Source organism: Solanum stenotomum, chromosome 7, assembly GCF_019186545.1.
Source record: "Solanum stenotomum isolate F172 chromosome 7, ASM1918654v1, whole genome shotgun sequence".
Taxonomy (NCBI): Eukaryota; Viridiplantae; Streptophyta; class Magnoliopsida; order Solanales; family Solanaceae; genus Solanum; species Solanum stenotomum.
Window position 1 is genome coordinate 49983613 of NC_064288.1, and position 20355 is coordinate 50003967.

The 20355-nt window shown below is 28.8% G+C and overlaps 1 protein-coding gene and 1 long non-coding RNA gene across 3 annotated transcripts in view; both read right to left on the bottom strand.

Moving 5' to 3' along the window:
* The window catches only part of LOC125870365 (uncharacterized), an 8625-nt gene extending 5837 nt beyond the window's left edge, over nt 1–2788 (bottom strand). Inside the window, exons 1-2 of the long non-coding RNA XR_007446889.1 lie at nt 2664–2788; nt 403–477 (exon numbers count right to left, since the gene is read on the bottom strand). This is a non-coding gene — a long non-coding RNA (uncharacterized LOC125870365). The remainder of the gene's footprint in view (nt 1–402; nt 478–2663) is intronic.
* The window catches only part of LOC125870359 (MLP-like protein 28), a 214051-nt gene that overhangs the window by 69050 nt on the left and 124646 nt on the right, over nt 1–20355 (bottom strand). The gene's annotated exons all lie outside the window — the stretch shown is intronic.

The following is a 20355-nucleotide window of genomic DNA, read 5'->3' on the forward strand; positions in this document are numbered from 1 at the left end:
TTTGTCATCAATAGGATCAACTAGTGTTGGTACTTATGCTTAACAAATATATTATTTCTAAATTTAAAGCTAAGTGTCAACACTAGATGGACACAAATTGATCTTGCAAGAAAATCAATTTGTCATCAATAGGATCAACTAGTGTTGGTACTCATGCTTAACAAATATATTATTTCTAAATTTAAAGCTAAGTGTCAACACTAGATGGACACAAATCGATCTTGCAAGAAAATCAATTTTGTCATCAATAGGATCAATTAGTGTTGGTACTTATGCTTAACAAACAATCGATGGACACAAAAATATTATCATAAAATTAAAGCTAAATATCAATACTAGATGGACACAAACACATTATCGAAAACAATTGTACTTGAACTTTAGAAATTTAGAAGCACCAACCTTATCTCCTACTTTGATGAAAGAAGCAATATAGTCGTGTATCAACTTTTTTAGATGTTGAGCTTCCTCAGTTGCCTAGCACGAAAAGTTCTAAAATTAGTTAACTTACAAGTTCAAGTTCTAATTCTAAGTTGAAGTTCAAGTTCTAAGTTGAAGTTCAAATTCTAATTTCAAGTTCAAGTTCTCAGTTCAAGTTCTAATTTCAAGTTCTAAGTTCAAAGTTCAAAGTTCAAGTTCAAATTCTTCATTCAAGTTCTAATTTCAAGTTCAATTTCAAGTTCTAAGTTCAAGTTCTAATTTCAAGTTCTAAGTTCAAAGTTCAAGTTCAAATTCTACGTTCAAGTTCTAATTTCAAGTTCAAGTTCTAAGTTTAAGTTCAAATTTTTAGTTCAAGTTCAAGTTCAAGTTCTAAGTTCAAGTTCAAGTTCAAGTTCTAGTTCTAAGTTCAAGTTCAAATTCTAAGTTCAAGTTCTAGTTCAAGTTCAAATTCTAATTCTAAGTTCAAGTTCAAATTCTAATTTCAAGTTCAAGCTCTAATTTCAAGTTCAAGTTCAAGTTCTAATTTCAAGTTCAAGTTCTAAGTTCAAGTTCAAATTCTAAGTTCAAGTTCAAATTCTAAGTTCAAGTTCTAAGTTCAAGTTCAAATTCTAATTTCAAGTTCAAGTTCTAATTTCAAGTTCTAAGCTCAAGTTCAATTTCTAATTTCAAGTTCAAGTTCTAATTCTAAGTTCAAGTTCTAATTATAAGTTCAAGTTCTAAGTTCAAGTTCAAGTTCTAAGTTCAAGTTCAAGTTCTAAGTTAAAATTCAAGTTCTAAGTTAAAGTTCAATTCTAAATTCAAGTTCTAATTTCAAGTTCAAGTTCTAAGTTTAAGTTCAAGTTCTAAGTTCAAGTTCTAGTTCAAGTTCAAATTCAAATTCTAAGTTCAAGTTCAAGTTCAAGTTCAAGTTCAAGTTCAAGTTCTAAGTTCAAGTTCAAGTTCAAGTTATAAGTTTAACTTCAAATTCTAAGTTCAAGTTCAAGTTCATGTTCAAATTCTAAGTTCAACTTCAATAATAATTCAAACTAGTCCTAAATTCAAAATTCAAACTAGTCTTAAAATCACAAATTCAAACTAGTCCTAAAATCCCAAAATCTAACTAGTGCTAAAATCCTAAATTCAAACAACTCCTTAAATACCCTAATTTAATCTAATCTTACAATTCCAAAATCAAACTAATTAACTCAAGAAATACCGAATTTCAAACAAATCCTAAGATACTCTAATTCAAACAAACCCCAACATTAAAATTTTCATTTCACAATCAATAAACACAAACTAACAATCAAATAATCCCTAATTCAAACTAACCATCAAAAACCCCTAAATCATTCACTTAATAACTAACAATCAATCAAACTAACAATCAATAAAAAAAACTAATTCAATACACTAATTAACAAATTCAATACTCAAATTTCAAGTTCTAAGTTCAAGTTCAATTTCTAAGTTCAAGTTCTAATTCTAAGTTCAAGTTCAAGTTCTAATTCTAAGTTCAAGTTCTAAGTTTAACTTCAAATTCTAAGTTCAAGTTCAAGTTCTAATTTCAAGTTCAAGTTCAAATTCTAAGTTCAAGTTCAAATTCTAATTTCAAGTTCAAGTTCTAAGTTTAAGTTCAAGTTCTAACTTCAAGTTCTAGTTCAAGTTCAAGTTCTAATTTCAAGTTCAAATTCTAAGTTCAAGTTCAAGTTCTAAGTTCAAGTTCTAATTTCAAGTTTAAGTTCTAAGTTTAACTTCAAATTCTCAGTTCAAGTTCATGTTCAAATTCTAAGTTCAACTTCAATAATAATTCAAACTAGTCCTAAATTCAAAATTCAAACTAGTCTTGAAATCGCAAATTCAAACTAGTCGTAAAATCCCAAAATCTAACTATTGCTAAAATCCTAAATTCAAACAACTCCTTAAATACCCTAATTCAATCTAATCTTACAATTCCAAAATTGAACTAATTAACTCAAGAAATACCGAATTTCAAACAAATCCTAAGATACCCTAATTCAAACAAACCCCAACATTAAAATTTTCATTTCACAATCAACAAACACAAACTAACAATCAAATAATCCTAATTCAAACTAACCATCAAAAACCGCTAAATCATTCACTTACTAACTAACAATCAATCAAACTAACAATCAATAAAAAAAATTAATTCAATACACTAATTAACAAATTCAATACTCAAATTGAAAAAATTAAAAATAATATTATGAAACCCTAACCTTCAATTAAAGGAGAAGGGCAGTGGATCGAGGTCGAGGTCAGTTGGCTGGAGATGTTGTTGATCTCCTCGCCGGTTGCTAATGTTGATTGCTTGGAGCTCGCTGGCCGGAGCAGTTGAGGGAGAGACAGAGCAGCGAACCTTGTTGATTGGAGAGACGAGAGAGAGACGGTGATTTGTCTCGCCGTTCTCACCGGTGAGAAGAGACGGGAGGGAGCAAGGAGAGAAGAGATGAGAAGAGGAGGGCGGCGGGAGGAGGCTGGGCGACGGGAGGAGAGAGAAGAAAAGAATGAATTTTCAAAATTAGAGGGTTTGGTCTTTTTTTAGATAAAAAATAGGAAGGTTAGGTAGATTTAATTTGAGCCATTGGATTAGTTAAGATGAGCGACTAGGATTTGATCTAGGATTCACTTAAAGGGTGGACGGTTAAGATTTAAACTAATGTTTCAAGATTTGGACAAAAAGGGTTATAGTTGCAATGAATGAATGGCTAAAATTGCAACTAAAATTGATATAAGAGGCTATAATTGAAAAACGAAATTGGATTGAGGTGGCTAGAATTGCAATGAATTGAATAAGGAAAGAGCTAAAATTCAAAGGAATTAGATTAGAATGGGCTAAAAATTAAATGATTTCGAGAAAAATTAAAGAAATGCTATCCAATTAAAATACTACAAATATTATAACATTTTATATAATAAAAATCACTCAAATTTTAAAACATTTGAATAAAATAATTATTCCGAGTTTTACTTATAATTTTAAAAATATTTACGATAATTTTATAAAGCATGCAAACTAAAATATATAATTTTTAGACAAAATCGATTAAAAATTTAAACTCGGAATATTTTTAAAAAAACACGTATTTAACCAAATAGCACTTCCGAAAGGGTTATAGGTCTGTCAAAATTGGGTGTCAACATACCGACATCGTGAAGTCGATATTATCTAAATAAAATAATTATTTAAATATACCGACCTCTTTAAAAAGAATTATTTTTTGTTAATTTTTAATTGTTTAACTAAAATTAAATGACACGTGTCGATTTAAAATAAGAAGTTGCAATTGAAGATGATATATAAAAATAAATAAATCATAAAAATAGTATTTTGTGTTAAAATGGAACATAAAAAATGGAGTTCAAGGGTTAAAATGGAACAAGGCTAAGATAAAGTGCCAAAATGAAAAATGTGGACAAGTTAGAGGGGTTGTGTGTGTGTATATATATATAAAATTTAACTACACATCAACAAAAGTTTAATTTAATAAATTTAATTTATCGATCAAGTTAATTTTATAAATTTAAATTATATACCTTCTAATTATATAAATTTAATTTTATTGATCAACAAAAGTTTATCAATATCAAATTTAATTTATAAATCTCCTTGAATTGATCATAGGTATTTCTTTAATTGATAATGTATTTCATATTTGAACCACTAGTATATAAGACTTGATTTGTTAAACTACTCGAGGAATATATATATAATTAATCAACGTATTTCATACTCCGATGAAGTATCCTTTACATGTCATCATAATTAGGAGGTGATCACTACACTTGACATCATTCTAGATCGAACGTATATAATAATACTATCGCGCATTTCATACTGGAATGGATTATATGTTAGCTCTTCACATCTACTACATCATGACATGAGATATTAAGTTTATGATTAGACGACGGACTGATAGGATTTGTACATTACTCTATAAATATAAGTATAACTATCTCCTAATTCATATCAACGTAGTTTCATACTCTAAATATGGATTATAGATATTTTTTTATTTATTTCACGAATTCTAACATTTTATTTGTAAAAGTATAAAAAGTTGTTACACTTTTTGAACAATTAATCGTGGGTGTAAAATGAAATTTTAATATTATGCACAATAGAAAAATTATGATTAATAGAAATATTTTAAACATACCGACCTCCGAATGTCGCTTTTATTAAAAGTAATTAGATATAATAAAAAATACCGACCTCATGAGGTCGGTATCACATTAAATTTTAAGATAAATAAAAAGTAATCATGTTAATTAAATAATATTGACATCGGGAGGTCGGTATTTTATATTAAATTATTTTTTAACTTATATAAAACCGTCATTCAGAGGACGATTTATTTAAAGTTAATTGAAAATATTAATTTATTACATACTATTTAATTTTACCGACATCTGGAAGTCGGTATTATAATTTTTTTTGTTTTTTATTTTACACAAAACCATTCTCCGGAAGACGATTTAAATAAAATTAAATCAAAATATTTCTCAATTTTGTTTTTTATATGGAGAAATGGGGAAAATCGCGTCTGCTAGTGCAGATATTTTTAAAAAAGCGACGGACAACGTCTCTATGTCCGTCGCTTTTTAAAAAAAATGTTTGACCAACAGTTTGACCAAAAACCGACAGACTAAGAGACATTGTCCGTCGCTTTCTTAAAATATTTGACCAAGAAGCGACAGACATAAAGATGTTGTTCGTCGCTAATTTAAAAAATAATTAAAAAATTAAAATTAATAAAAAGCGACGGACGGCGTGACTTTTTTTAAATTAATAAATAATTATTTTTAATAAAAAGCGACGAACTGCGTCACTATCTATATAAAATAATTAATTAGCAAAAATCCGTGAAAAAATGCGACGGACTAAGCGATGCCATCCGTCGCTTTTAAAAGAATTAAAAAAATATATTTTAATTAAAAAGCGACGGACTAAGAGAAGCTGTCCGTCGCTTTTTAAAAATGTTTGACTACATATTTTGACCAAAAAGTGACGGACTAAGAGATGCCGTCCGTCGCTTTTTTAAAAAACTAATTAATAAAATAAAATAAATTAAAACGACAGAGAGCGTGGTTATTGATTAATTTATAAATAATTATTTTTAATAAAAAGCGACGGACGACATCTCCATATATATTAAATAAATTATTATTAATTTTATATATATTTAGCGCAAAAATCCGTAAAAAAAGCGACGGACTAAGAGATGCAGTCCGTCGCTTTTTGTAAAATAATTTTAAAATTAATTATTTTAATTAAAAAGCAACGGATGGCATCTCTTAGTCCGTCGCTTTTTTGGAGCGACGTTGTCCGTCGCTTTTTCTTCCGTTGTTTTTTAGCAGTTTTTTAGTAGTGTTATGAGCTAAAAACTATACGCACATCTAAACGTGCTCTTAGAAATATGAAAAACTATTTGTAGTAGATGAGCTACATATATTTTGAATACTTAAAAAATTACTTCAGTTGAATATTAAAATTCAAAGATATTTCTCTACATTTGCTTCTTTGGAAAGGAAATGGTGATACACAATTTTTGTTCTGCAAAATAGTTTTTCTGTGATATAGAATAATCGTTTACCTTCGTTGCAAAAAAGCAAAAAGCTATTTTTGTTATATCTTGTGTTTAAAATATATAAGATAAGTTAATAAATGAGTAATTATAAAAGAATGATAAAATGATTTATGTTATGAAGATCAAAAAGTAATTCTTCTTTTGATTACTAATAAAAGCTTATAATTAGACCCTTGGTTTCTAAAAATAAAGTAATACAAAAAACATCGTTCACAAATAATAGGAACGTTTAAAATTATTAACGGCAATTATATTTTCATATAACAGATAACTATTAAAGTGTAAGAGAAAAATTAAGTAGATATTTAGAATAATTATAAAGGAAAATGAATCGTTACATAAGTATATTTGGAATACCAATCACACTGATGAATAAAAAGTCAAGTAGGTATATTTAGAGACTTTGGACTACTTTAAATAAAGTAATGCAAAATATATATTGTTCAAAAACGTTAATCATTAAAAATAATGTTTACCAGTTGAAGCATATTTAGAGACTTTTAATTTGAAATTTCTAAAACAAGCTAAACAGAAAATATGTCATATAATAAAATTAAACTACCAAAATTGGGGGTGGGGGGGATGCTTTTATTTAGATATACTTTTATTTATAAAAAAAACATCATTTTGTGATTATTTTTTAAATTAACTAACCGCACATGCAAAGAGAAGATAACTAAAACAGAAATTGTAGAAACAATTATTTAATGTCTCTCTTTGTCCAAATTGTTGTAAAACTAAAGCAAAATAAGACAAGAAATATAGAAGATGTAAAGCAATAGATATAGGGAGACAAGAGATGAGAGCTTTTCTTATTATTCCAACTCTTCAAGTGTTCACCAAATCTTCAAGTAACTATAATATGAACCCTTATACCTCTTTTTATAGTGCAACATAGAGGCATACAAAAAGTTGTTCATAAACATGACATTAATCATGAATATAATGGAGGAGGTTATGGAGGTGTAAGGTTACAAGAATAATGACTATAAAGGTGGAGGTTATGGTTATCTTCGTAATGGAGATGACGGGTGAGAATAACTTATTGGTGTAGTGGACATCCACATTATAATATTTTATAACACTCCCCCTTGGATGTCCATAGATAATATGTCTCGTTAAAACCTTACTAGGAAAAAACCTTGTGGGAAAAAATCCTAGTGAAGGAAAAAGAGTACACATATCTTTTAATATGCTTTGAATGTTGCCTCGTTAAAAACCTTACCAGGAAAACCCAATTGGGATAAAACCATGGTTAAGGAAAAGAGTACAACGCGTATTTCTCTCCCCCTGATAAAAACTTTACTTGATATCTCGGAGACGATGCATTTCAATCTTATATCACAATTTTTCAAATATTGATGTTGTCAATTCTTAGTGAATAATTTTACAAGATTATCACTTGAATGGGTCTTTGAACGTCTATCTCACCATTTTGTTGAAGATAATGTGTGAAAAAAGACTTTTGGTGAAATATACTTTGTCCGATCTCATTTAATTGTATCCTCCCTTCAATTGAGCTATATATCATTTTCGTATATGGTGGCTTGAATATCCTTTTCGAAAGAAAAATTACATATTTTCTGAATATGATAGATCATGATTCCAACCAAACACACTCTCAACTTACTTTATAGATCAATATTATTTCTGCATGATTTGAAGAAGTGGTTACTAATTATGTTTGATTCTTTGAATACCAAGATATTGTTGTGCCTCCATATGTAAATAAATAGTCCATTTGCGATAGAATTTTATGCAGATCAAATAAATATACTGCATCTACATAATCAAATCATTTCTGACTTGGAGATTGATCATTTCAATTTTATTGAAGCTCGTCTTTTCTTCTCAAAGAAAATCACACATCTTGTATGTGTTGAGTCACTTGCTTTGTTAGTTTCTTGTCATAACTTGAATGATATTATGACAATCCTTTCACATAACTTTCGTTATGTATATCAAATAAACTTCTAGCATTTGCATAACCAGCAATCTATAAGTACACCAATTGCACTAATACATGGCATTTTAAATCATTTTCATGAGATAAAAAAGATTCTTTCTCTATGTTAAGTAGTCTCAAAACCAATGGGTACTCAATGTAATTGCTTTAAGACCTTTTAAATCCTTCAAAGATTTTCATATAACATTCATCGTCTAGTTAGACATAATAATCATTCATTATACATATTCAAGTATTTCATCTATTGCCAGACTGAAACAAGTCTCATTGCATCCACCACTGGAGAATATGTCTCCATTTAATAATGTCAGGATTTTTGCGAAAACCCTTTATACCTCGAGGCACAAATCGTACTTTATATCTTACGGTTATACTTTCGCACAATGATTCATTTGTACCCCACTGACATATATTTTGATCTATGAACTACAAGTTCAAAAACATCACGTTTCTAAGTGAAACAAAATATACTTGAATAGTGCATTTTATTTGGCCAATCATTTATCTGTCCACACTATATGACAGATTTGAATTTAAGATCCTCGTAATCATTTATAGCATTGAGTGTTACTTCATATCAAATATACCGTCGACGGTCATTTTGATTCGATTCCAATACGACATAACTTATCGAGATCTCTTCATTTTTCATCATTTTCAGGCACCTGAACCTTTGCCAAGGTTTTATGAAGTGTTATGTCATAGTGCTCTTTCAAAGCACTTATCTCATTATCGTGACCATTTTGATAATTTGCTCCTCTCCTTCCTCAAGGAGTTTTACGTTTGGAATCGATTGATCTATCACGCTTCTGGCGTACCATAGACTCTGTCAATCAAGGACTATTTATTGGAGCATTTGCAGCTTAATTAAAATATTCAGTCAGCAAATACGTCTGACAAATTATTTGCAACATTTTGCAAATGAATTATCTCTTGAACTTCAAGTTCGCATTTTTTTTAACGAGGATATAGATAATTCACCCCAAACATAATTTTCAAATGCTAATCATATCTCCCCCTAATGTTAGAAAATCTAACATTTACCCCCAACCTCACTTGGGGATCCATCTTTGTGTGTGGTGGAGCAATAAAATCATACATCAAATTTTTAGATGAAAGTCATTTGGTTCCTGACCCTGAACCAATTGTGATGGGAGAACCTTGTTGGCTTGATGCATACATGTTAAATAAACTCATCTCATACCAAATTTTATTTGTGAGATTTGTTCTCATAATCAGTGGTCTAGCTATAATTGGAGGCAAACAATTTTTGCTAAACCAACCAATATTATCAACATAATTTGATAGTTTGGAACTGTGCTCTTAATTTAACAATTTGAGCAAACAATCATACAAAAACCAATTTGTAAGTTGATACAAATGCACATGTGACCATACCATAGATGCATCTATTAAATCATAATAGTAAGCGGTCCACACGGCAGGTGAACGGGCCTATATTCACCTTTTTATATGTTCCAAATAATTTCAGGGGATACAATTTCAACCTTAGCTGGTACAATAATCATTTTATCATGAGAACAAGCAACAAAAGAAAATTCTTGAAGAATATTTTATTTCTTCAAACATATAGTCACATAAATTCTTAATTGCTTTTGCATCACCTTTGAATCGGAATGACCAACCAATTATGCCAACTGATATTTATTTTAGTTTACTTTTGAATGTGATTCCATCATCATGCCCATGTTTGTATACAACAAACAAGATGAACAAATAGATAATCTTAAACATAAATATTTATAAACCACTTCGATTGTAGTAATTTGAAGATATTAAATATTCCCATAGTTTATAGTCTCAATATAATAATTTTTTTCTTTTGAATTCCTGCGAAACTTAAAAGGTTTCTTTTGAGACTTACTACGACCCCAATATTATGAACAATTTCATTCCTCCGGATAGTAACAAATTAGCCCTTTCAGAACACTCAATTAATTTTGTGTACTATCACAAATTTCACAACACCATTCTTATGGTGACCATCTGCTTCAAGGAGAAACTTATTATTGTCACAGTTAAAATCATTACACGCAAGACTTATTTCTTGACAACCAATGACAAATTTGTGTTGCCACACAATACTATATATTTTGGTCATGGCCACATCCTTTATAGGAAGGAATTATTTCTTTCTTTTGTCTGTCTATAATTTAGCATACCACAATATTTGTATAGTACTCAAAGTATATGACTAAATGTTCATTTATGTCAAAATATTTATTTTCAATCTCTCAAACCTCCGTGAAAGTGAGATTTGACATTTATCCAACCATACATGAACATGTTCTTATCCATACGAATACAAGTCACATTTTCTTCAAGAATTATGACTTAACTATTTGTACATGCTCCATAAGTTTTTACCAGAAACTCATTGTCATCCTTCGGCATTATAAAATTTATGTGACTCACCTCAACATCATTTTAAGAGGTCAAATGTACCAAATGTACTACCGCTTTGTATTCATTTATTTTGATGGAGGATTTACAAAACTTTTCAAATCGGGTTGCACCAACAACAATGTGCCCAATAACTTTTCATACTACTTTGATGGATAAAAATTGCTTTCACATTTGAAGGATCATCTTAAGAAACAATGTGCCCAATAACCTTTCATACTACTTTGATGGACAAAATTACCTTCACATTTGAAGGACTATCTTAAGAACTCATAATGTTCTTCCTTTTAATTACTACAATGATGACCAATAACATATTACCACACTCATATTCATACATTCAACCACTTGTCATTTCTTATAACCAGTGCTACCACATTCACATAAGAGAATGGAGAAAATTAATTGGGCAAATTTCATGACTTTCAGTCAAAAGTATACAACTTTATGTTAGTCATCATCATATCATTATAGTGCATTAGGACTTAAAATCAATGTCTTACCCATATAAAGACGTCTTTGGTCATAAATCAATTGGACTTGAACCCAACTTCTTATTATCATGGTGCACCGAAACTTTAACTCGATGTCTTACCCACTTGATGCGGTGAAACTTGAATTCACCGTCTTACCTCAATCAATGTCTGAATAAGCCAAATATAATAGGACCCACCATTGAGCCTTAAAAAAATATTGTCACTTTGTGATTAACATGCACAAATAAATATAGAACAAAAGAAACACAATAAAAATATTATCAACAAAGTATGTATTAATATCTTAAACTTGTCAAAACAAAGCGTTACATATATTATTATCAATAATTAAGCCAGTGATTTACCGTTATAAATCAAAGAATTAATTGGACACTAAGAAAATAATAATTTCAATTACACTAAAATAAAACTGCTCACTACCACCACCCTTTTTTCAATTTCCATGTGAACCCAAAATATTTCACACACAAAATAAAATAAATTAAAAGCGTATGTAATAACCAAAACAGTGAGCATAATCATAAATAAAATATAAAGTAAGTTTCACATACAAAAGAAAGTATATATAGTCATAGGCGAAAAGAAATGTGCAATAACAATTATATTAATCATTCACCTTGTTCACAAGTAGAATATAAAATAGATTCCACAATAATTTATCATGTTTTCGAGAGAAAAATAAACACAATTATTTTACCTTCTTTTATTTACTTTGCTTCAATCCTGCAATGGTAGAACATTCGTGTTGATTACGTGTTGTAAAACTAAAGCAAAATAAGACAAGAAATATAGAAGATGAAAGCAATAGAAATAGGGAGACAAGAGATCAGAGCTTTTCTTATTATTCCAACTCTTCAAGTGTTCACCAAATCTTCAAGTAACTACAATATGAACCCTTATACCTCTATTTATAGTGTAACATAGAGGCATACAAAAGGTTGGTCATAAACATGACATTAATCATGAATAAAATGGAGGAGGTTATGGAGGTGTAAGGTTACAAGAATAATGACTATAAAGGTGGAGGTTATGGTTATCTTCATAATGGAGGAAAGTAATGTAGATGATGGGTGAAAATAACTTCTTGGTGTAGTGGACATCCACACTATAAAATTTTATAACACAAATACTCTATTTATCTTCTTTTTTTCTCATTTTATCAATCTATTTTGTTTTATTTAATTCTTTTCATAAACTCACACATCTTCATCTTCTTAACTTCTATTCTTAATTAATATTGGTAATATCTATAACTCCCAAAGATTAACATTCATAACCCCCAATTACTTAATGTTCAAGTTTATGACATCTTAAAATCACATTAAAATAATATTTCTATCCAAAAATATTTGTTTTGAGCTTCATTATCCTCTACATTAATTTGTAGTGCAATAGCTACCAACAAAGACTACTTCGTGTAATTAATCATATTTCTAAGGACGATAAGAAGTAAGATACATAAAATAGCAAAACTATTAATAAAAGTTAGCATAAAAAATAATTCACGAAAAATATTTTTAAAATGTATTAATGGATGCATTTATCGGCAGGAGATAATAGAAATTATTATGAAGTTATTTCTAGATTTGTAATAGAAAACATGAATTACAAAAGGGAAAAAATGACAAATATACTCTTGAACTATCGTAAATGGTATGCAGATACCCTCCATCATTCTTTTGGGACATTGGTGCCCCTGCCGTCCAAAAGCTAGAGCATATATACCCTTTATACTAACGGACATATACGTGTCACAATCTTATCCACCGACCCGACAATTATTAAATATCGGATCGATGGATAAGATTGTGTCACATGTCCCTATTTAGTCTTCTATTAGAGTGAAGGGAATATATGCTCTAGTTTTTGGACGGCTGGTGCACCAATGTCCCTAAAGTATGATAGAGGGTATCTGCATACCATTTACGATAGTTCGGGGATATATCACCTAGGAGTACATGTACAACTATCCTTTTTTTGGTACACGAACGTCTATGCATGAATTCTACTGTCAATTACCAATATACTGCGCAGTGAATCACGGATTTACAACTACTCAATTGATAAACCTAGCCTACCTGGGCGCTAAGCAGTTGCAGAGGGATTGTAGCTCCAATCCTGGCTTCCAGACGACAAGACGGTGGACTTTTTACCGGAAATCCGCAAGCTATCGACATCCTTACACTAGAAATCTCTTTCTCCTTCTTTCCCAAGCTTAGAGCAGCCTTTTGAGGTTTTCTGGGGTGATCCTCACCTTTTTTTGGTGTTTTGGGAAAAATGAGAAGATAAGGTTTCGCGTCATTTGAGTTCTGGTCCCGTCCATCCCACTCTGGCGTGCACTATCCCGCTGGAGCGCCGCCACCCTAGCGGCATCTGGCCCGTTCTGGCGGGATGATGGGCCCAATTTTCCCTAGTATTATTTCTTTCCTAAATAATGACGGTTCAGATTGTTATAGCGCATCAATTCACTAGTTAAAAAATATGATAGAAATATTTGTTTTATTAGATAGTTTCTCCAAAATTTATTTAGGCTAATAAGATAAAAGTCATTTATCTAATTAAATAAGTTGTGAATTGTTATATCTGTTATAAAAAGGTATTTTTAGATTAAAAAATTCGTAATTTCTTTTTAATTTAATAAATAAATAAAATAAAATATTTTTGAACTATTTATGGTATATTCAGTATGACATCTTCTAAGCTATCAACATCAGGATCCAAAGAAAACAAAGAAATAGATTTGTCTGATTAACAAACAGATACAATAATAAATTTAACTATTTTATTTGGGTTATGAAAGTTAGCAAAAACAGATCAAACAAGATATGTTACTTTATTCATTTCTTTGATCAAGCAATAATTTTTTTTGTCTACTCATTGATGTTTCCACTTTAATCATGGATAACGAGGAGAGAATTGGAATAGCAATATAAGGTTCCTGTATAATGGAGAAGCGTTTCTTAATAAAATTTATTTTTATATTTAAGATTTAAATTTGAAATTTTTGATTAAATTGTCAAAGAATTATAGTATATAGGTATAATAAAGTAATGATGATTAGTTGAATTCTCCTTCATGAAAAAATTGCAGAAAGTATATAGGTTAAATATAGTAGTTGATAATATATTAAGTCTTGAACACCCTCGTTTTAATTCATTTTTTAAAAAGAAAAGTAGTATTGTGTTTAAGGGAGTTAAATATTAGCTATTGCTATTACTAGCTTATCATTTTTTGACTAGTAAATTTGATCGTGATTCATGCACGCAGTTATTTTATAAAAAAATATTAAAAATTTATAAGTTCTCTCTTTGTCATCGAACAATATATATATTTTCTCTTCAGTTTATATTAAGTGAATTGTTGAGGTATAATATTTTTTTTAAAAAAATATTCTAGGGTACAAATAAAAGGCTTTTTTTCTAATTTCTGTTACTATCTTTTTTATTATTTCTAAACTATTCTCCTAGAAAATATAAAATAGTTAGTAACATCATTCAATGAAAGATAAATATAAAAAAAAATCTTAACAATGCTTTGAACTTTGAACAATTCACTAGTTTGGACTATGAAAAAGATTCCAATATGGACTAGAGGGAGTACTATATCATCTTTGTTTCTAAAATAAGTATTATTTTGGTGAATAAAATAGACCGTTTTAAAATAAGTGTTATTTTAGAAATTTAGGACAAAAAAGTAGTAATTGTTTCCATTATACTTTTATGTTAAGGAACTACTTCGAGAAAATGGGAAAATGACCCCCCAATCTATTACCGGATTTTCAACTACACACTTATACTTCACAGGGGTCCTATTACCCCCTGAGCTATTTTAAAGTGGAATTATTTTCCCCCTAAAATGTCATTACAAGGCATGTGTCTTATGGTGAAATACACGGACTTGACACGTGTATTTCACCATTTAATAATTTCTTTTTTAAAAGAAGTTCCCCTCCTTCCTCTTCCTTTCTTCCCTAACCATTTCTTCAACTCTAACTATAATAAACACCATTTTTTACCTCAATAAATTTCTATATCTCTAACAATTTGTAAAAATGAAAATTCAAGTCACTTTTTTATCTACTCTGAATCTATAGAGCCTAGAAGATAGCGGTCCTAATCAAATCTTTCATTCAACCAATTCAACAATTTTTCTAGATTTTTTTACATTTCATTCGATTTTCTTCCTTAGACAATTTCAGATACACATTAAATGGGTCATGAACATTCAAGATCAAATTCTGCCCAAGATTCCGTCGACAGCTCAAAATCATCACGGATAAGACGACCAATTTGTGACAGCAACTTGAGAAACCTCTCTCTCTTTCTCATTCTTTATTCTTTCTCCCTCTAAAATTTTCATGATTAATTTATAATTTGAGTTTTTGATTTTGATTCGTCATGGGTTTTAGTTCCTTTTAATAAGTTTGAAAATATTTTTCAAAATATACAATTACTTCACTTTGATTTTGTTACTCTTGAGTCCATGACTTTTAAAAAAAATCATGGGTATTTTTTAAAAAAATCTATACTTAATTTGTTAGATATGATCTAAATAAGTCTATTGAAAAATTATTTATTCATAAAATGCATTAGTTGTTGATAATTTTTATACCAAACATTCATTAAAAAAGCTTCAACAATGATAATGGTGAAAAATGTATAGTTGTATAGATAAATAAGAAGAAAGAAAGAGAAAGAAAAAAGAAAAAAAATGGAAATTAAAAAAATAAGCAACTTACTCTCTCAAAGAGTGAAATACACTCTTTATGCCAACTCAGCACTTAAGGGGTTATTTATTCCATTTTAAAGTATTTCAAGGGGGTAATAGGACTCCCGTAAAAGATAGGTGTGTAGTTGGAAATCCGGTAATAGGCTAGGAGGTCATTTGGCCATTTTCTCAAACTACTTCTTAACAATGTTCAATTCTAAATAAATATGTATAAATTATACTCCCTTTATTAATTTTAGTTTGTTTGTCCTATTTTATTTTATTTAGTTCGTTCTAAAAATGAATGTAATTTAATTAGCGTATAATTTTTTCGAAATTATGGGATCCGTTTTAGCTATGACTTTTAGTTTTAATTTCATATTCTTTAGATATAGCTTTATTTTTTTGAATGTCAGTAATATTTGTTTATATCTTGTAACTACTTTGAGTAAAAATCAACAATCGATGACGAAAAATACCTTAATTATGGACATCTTAATGGACCTCTTCAAATTAATTTTGCGCAAACAAAAAATAATTAACGACTTAAAATATCTAAAAATCATATTAAAATTTAATTAACTTTCTAGATTCTATCTATATCACATATATTAAAATAAAATAATAATAAATATTGGGCCCGTGCTAGCACGAACACCTGTGTTTAGTATGAATTAATAAGAGATCAGTCTTAGCTTGCCTTAGATTCATGCATTGAATATACTAAAAAACTAAAAATCTTCCTTTTTTGTGCATTGTTTTTAAAATAAAACCCAAATGCCAAGTGATTTAGTCCGTTTATTGAGTTCGTAAAAATTTTGCAATTTGCAATGCTGAAGATATGATGAACAATAGAGAGTAAAACGCCAGGGAAATGATGAACAATACAGAGCAAATTCGTAAAGAAATTTATTGTTTTCAACTCGCCCCGCCTCACATATATCTCGTCCCGCCCAGCCCGCCCCACATAAATTTATTGTTTAATTAAGGAATTAAGATACAACATTTAATTCAAATCAATTAAGTCACATATCTCGTCCTTATGTGTATCTAACAGCTTGTGATACATGTTTCTGATAGCCGAAAATGATATAAAAAGTAATAATGAAAACTATCTGAATTCCTAGTAATTACAATCTAAAGTAGTGAAATTTATGTAGTTCACCCTTTTATTTCTTGTCAGATCGATTTAAATTTTAATTTCATTTGTGTTTTTTACATTTCTAATTATCTATTAGTTGGAACTTGGAATTACATTAGCTTTTTATTTCAAAATCTCAAATAGTTAAACCCCGTTAAATACTGAAAATTCTAATCCCCTAGTATTCTTAAATGATTAATTTTTAAATTTTTTTAAAAATGTGCATATTTTTGGGGATTTGAGATGTAAATGAGAAGATATCTTTTCATTGTTTATAAATTATCTCCTCCATTCACTTTCACTTGTCACTTATTCCTAAAATAGTTTTTTATTTTTATTTTATCTCTTTTGACATATCAAGAAAAGACACAAGTTTTACCCTCAACATTAAATACTTATTTTTCAAATCATTTTCCAAGACCTAATACTAAACATCATATATAAGAGTTGCTTTAAAACTATCATATTTATCTGTTATATCTCCTTCATATTCTTTGAGTATGAGCACCTTATTTTCATGATCAACAGCTTCAAATATTTCTTCAGAGATCTTCTTTTCCCCATCTGCTTACAAAAAAAAGAGTTGGAAATGAGAAACAACATAGAGTTGACATGTTAAAAAACCATCTAAAGAGCTTTATCTCAATCATAATCGCTAAAAATTCTAGTAAAAAGGCAGGTTAAACGCATTCCCCTACCCGTTGAATTTAGATGAGGAGCCGGATGACATTTTAGTCAATACTAAAAGCGTAAATAAGTTAGGAGCGAAGAGTGTTCGAGAAGGTTCAATTGGCCGAAATGAATTTATAGATTTGCAGATTTATCGACATCAAATTCGTAAAAAGAACCAAAATTTTCAAGTAGGATGTGGATGATAAATCTTTGTAAACGCATTACATGCACTTTTATAGACTTAACCCGCTACTCCGTTTTGATAGTAATTTCTTATCTATATTTTGTGTTCGATATGAAAGTAAAATAATATTATTTTTAAAACATTTGTATATATCTAAAACAAAATTATGAGGATGGAATGAGTAGGGGAGGGGAGGGCAAGGGTGGGGTGGGGTGGGGCTTATTAGGACATTTTTAAATATTTAGCTTACCAAGGATATAGGTCCAACAAATTTTGGATCCAACCGTTCCAATGTCACCTTCAAGAAGATCAAAACCTTGTACATGCAAAGGGGACATAGTAGAGACATGGTGTGGTTTATTTGTAAAAACATCATGAAACATCATGCAAATGGGACATAGTATTTCATATACATGTGAATCACACTAGAATCATATATCTAGTGTGATTCGCATGTGTCTGGGATACACAAACAAATCTCGTCCACCTCCCTTCTATTCTCGCTCGACTCTCTCCTTATTTCCTTGAATCTGATAGCAAAAAACATGTATCTAGATGTATCTAACTTAAAATTTGGTATGAAATTATTAATTAGTAAGATAAAATGTAATTATTTCAAACTATAGGAAATATTAGTAAATTTGGTAGAAACATTTGTTTTATTAGATAGTTTCTCCAAAATTTATTTGGACTAATAAGATAAAGTCATTTGTTTAATTAAATAAGTTATCAATTTTTATTTCTGTTATAAAAGGTAATTTAGATTAAAAAACCATAAAAATTATTTTTTATTAATTAAATAAATAAAATAAAATATTTTTGAACTAAGTATGATATGTTACACTTTGTTTGGATGGTTGTTACCCATTGTATTGTATTGCTGTTAGTTTATAATATTTATTTTGATTGTTATTTAAATTTTGTTATATCGTATCGTTTAAATTCATCGTTAGGTAAATGTAACGAACGATTTGGTGTGATCACGTTGTTACATTAATATTTTCTTTTTATTTTGTCTTTATTTATTATTTAATAATCATAATTCATCTTTTATCCTACTTTTTCATAATAGCTCTTGCTCGTACCCTACTTTTTTTGTAGATCTATCATTCAAATTATAGATGTGTGTCATTATGCAACGAGAACGATACAGTCTATATATCCAAATATTATATTCATTAAAATAATACTGTACAATATAAAATTATACAATACATTACAAAACAATACGTAACAATCATCCAAAGAAATAAGCTATCAACATCAGGATCCAAAGAAAATAAATAACTAGATTTGTCTGATTAACAAACAGAATACAATAATAACTTTAAATATTTTCTTTGGGTTATGAAAGTCAGAGCAAGAACAGATCAAGCAAGATATGTTATTTTATTCATTTCTTTGATCAAGCAAAACTTTTTTTTGTCCACTCATTGAGATCTTGGAAATGCAATAAGATCCCCGTATAACGGAGAAGCGTTCCTTAATAAGATTTTTCTTATATTTAAGAGTTGAATTTGAATTTTTGATTAAATTGTGAAACAATTATATATAGATATAATAATGTAATAATGTATGATGATAGTTGAATTCTCTTTAATGAAAAATTGCAGAGTATATAAATTAAATATAGTAGTTGATTATATACTAAGTCTTGAACCCTCGATTCAATTAATTCTTTATTAAAAAAAGAAAATCAATATTGTGTTTAAGGGTGTTCAAAATCAGTTATTGCTATTACTAACTTACTTTCTTTGTCCCAATTTATGTGGCACTTTTCGTTTTTCGAGAGTCAAACAGTTTAAGTTTGACCGGGAATTTGCGCATGAAATCTTCAATTTTTTGAAATAAAATTTATATATTTGTAAACTACGTAAAAAGTACTATAAGTCACAATAATTGATAATTTAGTGTGTTTAAAAGATCTACGAAAAATTTAGGTCAAAGATAGACTTGTTTGAATCTCGAAATTCGAAAAGTGCCACATAAAATGGGACGAAGGGAGTATCCTTTTTCGACTAGTAAAGTTGATCGTGATTCATGCAGTTATTTTATAAAAAAAAATATTAAAAATTTATGAATTCTCTCTTTGTCATCTAACAAATATATATTCTCTCTTCAGTTTATATTACGCGAACTGCTGAGGAATAATATATTTTTTTAAATTTTTCTAGGATATAAAAAAAAGGTTATTTTCAATTACGATCCTTTTTATTATTTCTAAACTATTTTCCTAGAAAACGTAAAATAGTTAGTAACATCGTTAAATGAAATATATATATAGATAAATCTTAACAATGCTTTTAAATTTTGAACAATTCATTTTTTTGGACTATAAAAAAGATTCCAATATAGATTAGAGGGAGTACTATATTATCTTTCTTTCTAAAATAAGTATTATTTTGGCGAAAATATAGATCGTTTCAAAATAAATGCTATTTTAGAAATTTAGGACAAAAAGTAGTGATTGTTTTCCATTATACTTTTATGTTAAGGAACTACTTCTTTATAATGTTCAATTCTAAATAAATATGTATAAATTATACTCCCTTCATTAATTTCAATTTGTTTGTCCTATTCTATTTTATTTAATTCGTTCTAAAATAAATGTAATTTAATTAGTATATAATTTTTTTTTGAAATTATGGGATTCGTTTTAGCTATGACTTTTAGTTTTAAATTCATATTATTTAGTTATAACTTTATTATTTTGTATGTCGGTAATA